We start from the raw sequence: 7,918 nt of genomic DNA on the forward strand, positions 1-7,918 counted from the left end.
GAAAGAGTATCCAGGCAGCAGAGACCACCATTTGAAGGCCTTGAGCTAAAAATGGAACTGTGTTTGTCTGAGGTCCTACGCAGGGAATGGCAGCACGAGATGGTCTAAAGAGAGAGGCAAGCCCAGCACTGCAGGCAATGACCAGTGAGTGAAGTGCTTTACTTACCACCCACCACCCATTTCCATCTCCATCCTGGACCAACTTTTTATCACATTCTGAATACATCCATGGGCTGTGTCAAGCATGTAAATTTCATCCACTGTGTATGTCAAAGAATTAAAAAGTTGAAAATACAGATGCACATTAACCTGCCTCCCAGAAGCTTGCAAAAGGTTGAGTCACAGTCTTCTGGGGATGAATGATATGAAGATGACAAGGCAGCCTGAGCACATGGTAAAAAATGTATTTTTAATAGCTGCGATGACCGTCTAAGCTATTATGGCCCCATCTTCATTGATCTCAGCTCATACTTAAATGGAAATTTACTTGAAAAGCCCTTTCTTTGCATAATGGGAAGGCAGGCTTGTCCAATTCCATTTCCCCAAGGTAATAGCTCCAGGATGTAATGGGACGCCTTGTTACCAGCCCTGCTCATCGGGGGCTCAGAGCCTGGGTACCCCCCTTCTCAGTGTTCTTTATCCCTATTACTCAATAAGGTCCCCCTAAGGATGCCTCACCTCCAAGGTCAATGCTGAGAACTGTTAGGAGGAGGGAGAATTGACTGGGCTGATATAACTGTGTTGCTCATTCTCTTTGCGCTGGGGAAGATGATACAGCGGGAGCTCCTTCTGCAGGGGAAAAGAGCTAAGCCTGATCACAGCAGGCTTCCCATCAGGCAGGCTTCCCTCAGGACAACCACAGGACCCCACACCCAGGCTGTTCATTGGTTCCAACCAGCTGAGGGAGGAGGGCAGGAGGCGGTGGCTCTGTCCTTATCCAACCTAGCAACTCCTGCTTTCTCTCCTATCCCAAGAAGGTCCCACTGCGAAGCACTACCGAAGAGGGGGTCATTCACTTTTTTTTTTTTTTTTTTTTCCGGTACGTGGGCCTCTCACTGTTGTGGCCTCTCCCGTTGCGGAGCACAGGCTCCGGACGTGCAGGCTCAGCGGCCATGGCTCACGGGCCCAGCCGCTCTGCGGCATGTGGGATCCTCTCGGACCGGGGCACGAACCCGTGTCCCCTGCATCAGCAGGCGGACTCTCAACCACTGCGCCACCAGGGAAGCCCCAATTCACATTTTTTTTTCACTACAAAAGTGAATATTTACTTAGGATAATAAAATAAATCATACAAAATTGCACATTAAAAAAAAATGACAGGGATTTCCTTGGCAATCCAGTGGTTTAAGACTCCACGCTGCCATTGCAGGGGGCACTGGTTGGATCCCAGATTGGGGAACTAAGATCCGCGTGCCGCGTAGTGCGGCCAAAAAAAAAAACAACTGACAAATCCCATAAGCATTACAAAATCCGAGGGGGGAAAACATGTTTTTATTAATTAACTTCCTGACATACCTCCATAATACATTTTTTCCTACATTTTAGCCTGCAATGTTTTTTCTTTAAATTTGAACCCTTTCACTTTACCAACCCTGACTTACAAGAGCTTCCTTTTGTTTTTCTTGCTCTTGTTTTTTTTGTTAAGGTATAAGATACATACAATAAAATGTGAAAAGTACCCATTTTCACATGTGAAAAGTAATTTGATCTTAAGTGTACAATTCAAGGTTTGTTTGTTTTTTACATATGCACACACTCATAAAACCACCACCCAGATCAAGGTAAAGAACATTTCTGACAGGTGTTTACTCTTAATCCAGTTCTATTACCAATACCTTTTTTTTTTAATTGACTGAGGTTCAGGTATTAGGCTAGAGCTTTATGAAACATGACTGTGGTTCAGGTATTAGGCTATGAGCTTTATGAAACATGATATCATTTGATCCTCACAACAAAGTACCACTATCATCTCCATTTTACAGATGAAGAAACTGAGGCTTCAAGAATTTAAATGCCTTGCAAAAGGTCACCCACAGAAGCAGGTGCCAGTGTGGCACTCAAATCCAGATCTGCCAGACTCCAAGGCTCATGTGCCTAACCACTGCTATAGCAGGGGGCATCTACTGGCATCATTTCAAAGTAACCTACTGCCTCCCCCATTTTTGTTTTATTTTACTTATGTTCTCTAGGAACCTCTGGGCTTCCCTTTAAAACTTGGATGGAACCATCTCCACTTTCAGCATACCCCCTCCTGTGAGCTCATTGCCTGGCTTCTGCCCCCTGAGGAAGACATCAGAGGACCCTCTACCAGCCCACTGTTTCTGGTGGCACAGTGGCCACTCCACTGAGCTTGCGGGCCCTCCTGAGAAAATAGCTCCGATCTCACACTTCCCCAGGGTCCATGAGTGTAGAAAGCACAGCTCAGACCCGAGCATGCTCTTTATCTGGAGTTGGAATGGAAAAGTCACTCAGTCTTTGAATAAGTCCTGCTTCAGCCACTTCCTAGTCAAGTAACCATGAGCAAGTTGTTTTATCTCATAGAATGAGAGTTTCCTCAACTGGAGTAGGAGGGTACTAAGAGAAGCTCGCTTATAAAGTTGTTCTGAGGATGAGATAAGATCATGTCATGCAGACAGTCATTACACAAAGATTGTTGCATTTCCAACAGGAAGGGGGTCTGGTGTCCCTTCACACTTGCCAGATTACCTGCTAGGTCCAGGTCAAGAAAGGATCAATCACAATAAAATTACAGAGTGGTGGCAAATAAAAATAAGAAGTAAGGGAGACGAAGGGAGCCAGGAAGATGAAAGATCTGGGCAGAGAGAGGGTGAAGTACAAGCTGAGAGTCCTGAACTGGCACCTCAGACTCAGGAAGGAGCCCTCCCTGGGGCAGCCTGGCGCTGAGCATTTAGGCCTTCCCTGTCTTTGGAGAGCCTCCCAGACAGCTCACAGCTTGCACCTGCCTACTCCAAGGCCCACCTGGTTGTTGGAGGCTAATGAAATCCCCCTTTCTCCCTTCCTTCCTGCTTTGCCCTCCAAGCTGAGGCTGGTCCCAAGCTGACCCAAATCCGGTAAACATATCTCCGCGGTGTTGACCTCATGCTGAGGAGGCATCTGGCTCAGTCCCAGCTCTTTCTGCCAGGGGACACACAGAGACATGCATCCCATCCTCTAACACCTTCCCCCCGCCCCCCCCTAACACTCGCAACTTGGGCAAGAGAAATGCATCTTCTCTGCTGTCTCTCTAATTTGAGAAGTTAGACAAGAAGGCTAAACCCACTCCCACCTACACGGTCTGAAGAAGACTCATGAGTGCCCATTCGCTGAGAAGCACTAGGGGCCAGGGGACGGGGGTACGCACTTGCCCTAGTGCACTTGCCTTAGTAAGTGCTAACTGCTATGCCTAAATTTCTCTAACCCATACAACCCTGGGAGGGAAGTGTTATTTCCTCCTTTTTACCCATGAGGAAACAGGGTCTGAAAAGTTAACAGTGTGGCACAAGGTCAGTGGGTGGCCAAGCCAGGATCCAAACTCAGGTTTATCTCTAAAACCTAGTTGTTTTAACTCTATATTTAACTCTAATATTATTTTATTATTGTTTTAACATTTCGATCTAAATTAACTTTTTGTAGTAAATGCTAATGTTCCCAGCTCAGAGTTGAAAAAACTAAGTCTCAGAGAAATTTAGCAACTCACCTGCAATCACACAATTATTCCTTTGCCCCATAACTCTGCAATTACATGATGATACCTTTGCCCCATTAACTCTCATTTGCTAATCTCCTGCATCCCTGTTGACTGCCCTCATGGAGCCTGTCATTTCTTGCGTCAGGTTGGAGATGACTGGGTGAGCATCCTTCCTCCCAGTCTGCCACCCAAGGTGCCTAGTGAGTGCCTAGCTGTTGGCCTCCATGCTTAGTCAGTCCTTGCTACTTGAAATTGATCCCAAATGGCTGCCAGAGCCTCTCCTCAGCCTCTGCCTCTGAGGGTCCCTTGGGCCCAAAGAAGTGTGATGACCTCAGATTGGGCCAAAGGCAATAACAAGGAGCTGCCGGCATCAAGCCTGGGGTAACAGACAGAAGGCCCCAGAGCAGGTCTGATTTAATCCTGTAATGGAATGTGACTCAGATAAGGCTTTTCCACTGTCCTAGGGCTGCCCAAGGGTCCCCGAAGGCCTGGCCCCACTGGAAGGACCAGGGGAAAGCAGAGGTATCAAGGGGCACTTGGAGGAATTTGTCTCAAATTTTCAGGACAGAGGGAACAGGAGGGAGAGGAGGAGACTTGGGAATTCATATGTTCAGACAGAGAGGATATTAAACCCTAACACTTAAAATAATAACAATAACAATAATAACCGCTATAATTTATTAGGCATTGTACTAGGCTTTTAAATGCTTATGCAGTAGGTACCATTATCATCCTTATTATAGAAGAGAAAATCAGACTCAGAAAGGTAAGTCACACAGTTACTAAAACGGGAGAGCTGGGACTTCCACCTAAATCTGCCTGATTCCAATGCCCTCTGGCCTCACCATGAGGCAGATGGACGGTACACAATCGCTCTTACTCACACACTTCTTAACCCCCCGGAACCTTTGTTTGTCAGCACCTCAGGCACTTCTCCTCTTCCTGGAAGAATTCCAGGAAGCTTTATGTAACCACAAGCTGCAGCCTCCCCAACACCGTAAAGGGGAGAAAATACAGGATAAAGTTAGGTGAGCTGACCAATCAGGAGCAGAAAGGCTACACACACAGCCCCCACCTCTGAACCCCCAGGGGCAGCCATACCAAAGGCAAAGTGGTATCTGGCCTTCTGCCAACTGCTTTCTCTGTCCCTCACCCCCTCCCCCAGCCCTAAGCTCCCTACCCTCACTTCTCATTTTTTTTTCCTAGATCAACTTTACTTTCCAAGCCCCTACTCCACTCATCTTGTTCATTCAGGAACACTTCTAAGTACTCATTGTTAGCAATAGACTAGGGATTCACCTCCCTTGCCAGAGAGAAACACATACAATGCAATATTAATAGCAATAATAGCTAACACTTACTGAGCACTTACTATATGCCAGTCACTTTTCTTTCAATTTGAGCTTGAAAATGCAGGCAGAACAAGCAGTAGCTTTTATGTCAATTACAAGGAGACTAAGTCAGACAAGGGGAGGGATCTAATGTTCCATAAGCTTTCTCTGCATGGAGGCCCAGTACCCTCAGGAGACAGAGGAGCATGGTAACAAAGATCATGGACTCTGGGCTCAGGCCACCTCGGGTCTGAGGTCAGCTCCATTACTGGCTAGCTATGGATCTGTAGACAAGCTAATTCTCTGAGTCTCAGTTTCTTCCTTGATAAAATGTAAATAATAGTACTTATCTCCTAAGGCTGTTGAGAGGATTAAAGAAATGATGTTTGTAAAGTGTTTAGCAAACTCCCTAACCCATAATAATCAATCAGTTTTTAGCAATTATTATTACTTATTAAAATAGTGTTAGGATGAAACAGCTAAATTGCAAACTTTTTAAAAGCACTTCAGACCTAAGCAGGATTTTTTTTTTTTTAATTGCATGGTTGTAGTTGATTGGACTTAAAACTACCGTGCTCCTTGGGACTAATAGGTCAAGGGTTTTCCACATCATTCTGCCTGCTGCTTGGAAGCATACTTGGCAGGAGCTGTTGTAACAGAAGTGGTTTGGGGCAAGCACCTATAGATCTAATTATCTGGGCTTGGGCAGAAATTACCACTGGGAGAGGTGCAGGGGCAGCATTTTTGTATTTGTTTGCTTCATACATTAGTTTGCTAGAGCTGCCTAGCAAACTAATGTGGTAACAAAGTACCACAAAATGGGTGGCTTAACCAACAGAAATTCATTGCATCACAGTTCTGGAGGCTGGATGTCCAAAATCAAGGTTTGAGCAGAGTTGGTTCCCTCTGAGGGCTGTGAGAGAGAATCTGTTCCAGGCCTCTCCCCTAGCTGGTGGTTTGCTGGCCATCTTTGGTGTTCTTGGCTTATAGGATCACCACCTTGATCTCTGCCTTCACCTTCACACGACATTCTCCCTGTGTGCTTGTCTATGTCCAGTTTTTGTCTTTTTATAAGGACACTAGAGGTACTGGTTTCGAAGCCCACCCTTCTCCAGTTTGACCTCATCTTTTTTTTTAATTGAGGTGTAGTTGATTTACAATGTTTCTGTAACAGCAAAGTGTACAGCAAAGTGATTCCATAAGTTATTACAAGATATTGAATATAGGTCCCTGTGCTATACAGTAGGTCCTTGTTGCTTATATATTTTATATTATATATAGTAGTGTAGATCTATTAATCCCAAATTCCTAATTTGTCCTTGCCCCCGCTTTCCCCTTTGGTAACCATAGGTTTGTTTTCTGTGTCTGAGTCTATTTCTGTTTTGTAAATAAGTTCACTTGTATCAATTTTTTAGATTACACATATAAGTGAGATCATATGATATTTGTCTTTCTCTGTCTGACTTACTTCACTTAGTATGGTCATCTTTATGTCCATCCATGTTGCTACAAATACCATTATTTCATTCTTTTTTATGGCTGGGTAAAAATCCACTGTGTGCATGTGTGTGTATATATATATATATATAAAACACATCTTCTTTAGCCATTCATCTGTAGATGGACATTTAGTTTGCTTCCATGTCTTGGCTATTGTAGTCCTCATCTTAACCATATCTGAAATGGCCCTGTTTCCAACTAAGGTCACATTCTGAGGTACTGGAGGTTAGGATTTCAACATATAAATTTGGGGGGATGGTGCAATTCAACCCATATCATGTTAGAATTTCTTGACTAAGCTCATGACTTTAAACTCTGGAAAAAAATTTAAGAATTTGTGGGTGTTCATGTTGACCTTCTAAGTCCATGAACCCCTCCTCTCCACCCTTCTCATCTACCTACTTTTCAATACTTCTACCCCAGAATTAGAATCCTCTTCAAAATCACCATTTTACTTTCCAAAGCTTTCAAACTCCTTTTCAGTCTGTGATGACCATACTGAGGGCTCTGTAATTATTCAAAAATTACTTGTCGAATAGGCACTAAGCTCTATGAAAACCACAGCAATCAAGACCCAGTACCTACCCTCACAAAGCTACTGAGTAGATAGCAGAGCATTTACTTTAATTTTAATTTAATTTTAGAGCATTTTCCTTTTTTAAAAAATAAATTTTATTTATTTATTTATGGCTGCTTTGGGTCTTTGTTGCTGTACGTGGGCTTTCTATAGTTGCAGCGAGCGGAGGCTACTCTTCGTTGCAGTGCGCAGGCTTCTCATTGTGGTGGCTTCCCTTGTTGCGGAGCACAGGCTCTAGGCACGTGGGCTTCAGTAGTTGTGGCACGTGGGCTCAGTAGTTGTGGCACGCGGGCTTAGTTGCTCCGTGGCATGTGAGATCTTCCTGGACCAGGGCTCGAACCCATGTCCCCTGCATTGGCAGGCGGATTCTTAACCACTGCACCACCAGTGAAGCCCAGAAAAGTAGACAAGGGGGCACCTGGATTTGAACAGGCGACCTCTTGATCTGCAGTCAAATGCTCTACCACTGAGCTATACCCCCTCTCATTTTCCTTTAAAATCTGGCTCCAGCACCAACTTTTGTCACATTTTCATAATCATTGTAGCTAATAAAACATTTATGGATTTTAATCTGTATGCCAGGCAGCAGGCAAAGAATTTGCATTCACTATTTCATTTAATACTTGGATCAATGATATGAAGTGGGTACATTATTATCCCCACTTTACTGATGGGGATAATAGACATTTATAATTATATACTCTCAGATAGCTTTTCCCTGTTTATTTTTTTTACAATTTTCTTTCTTTCTTTTTTTTTTGGCCACACCATGCGGCTTAGTTCCCCAACCAGGGATTGAACCCAGGCCCTCAGCAGTGAAAG

General features: G+C 44.3%; 1 non-coding gene across 1 annotated transcript; it reads right to left on the reverse strand.

The window, feature by feature from the left end:
- Positions 1 to 7,505: 7,505 nt before the first annotated feature.
- Positions 7,506 to 7,577, reverse strand: TRNAC-GCA (transfer RNA cysteine (anticodon GCA)). The gene has a single exon. It is a non-coding gene; the product is annotated as a tRNA-Cys (tRNA).
- Between the last annotated feature and the right edge of the window lie 341 nt (positions 7,578 to 7,918).

Source organism: Lipotes vexillifer, unplaced genomic scaffold (genome assembly GCF_000442215.2).
Source record: "Lipotes vexillifer unplaced genomic scaffold, Lipotes_vexillifer_v1.1 scaffold217, whole genome shotgun sequence".
NCBI lineage: Eukaryota > Metazoa > Chordata > Mammalia > Artiodactyla > Lipotidae > Lipotes > Lipotes vexillifer.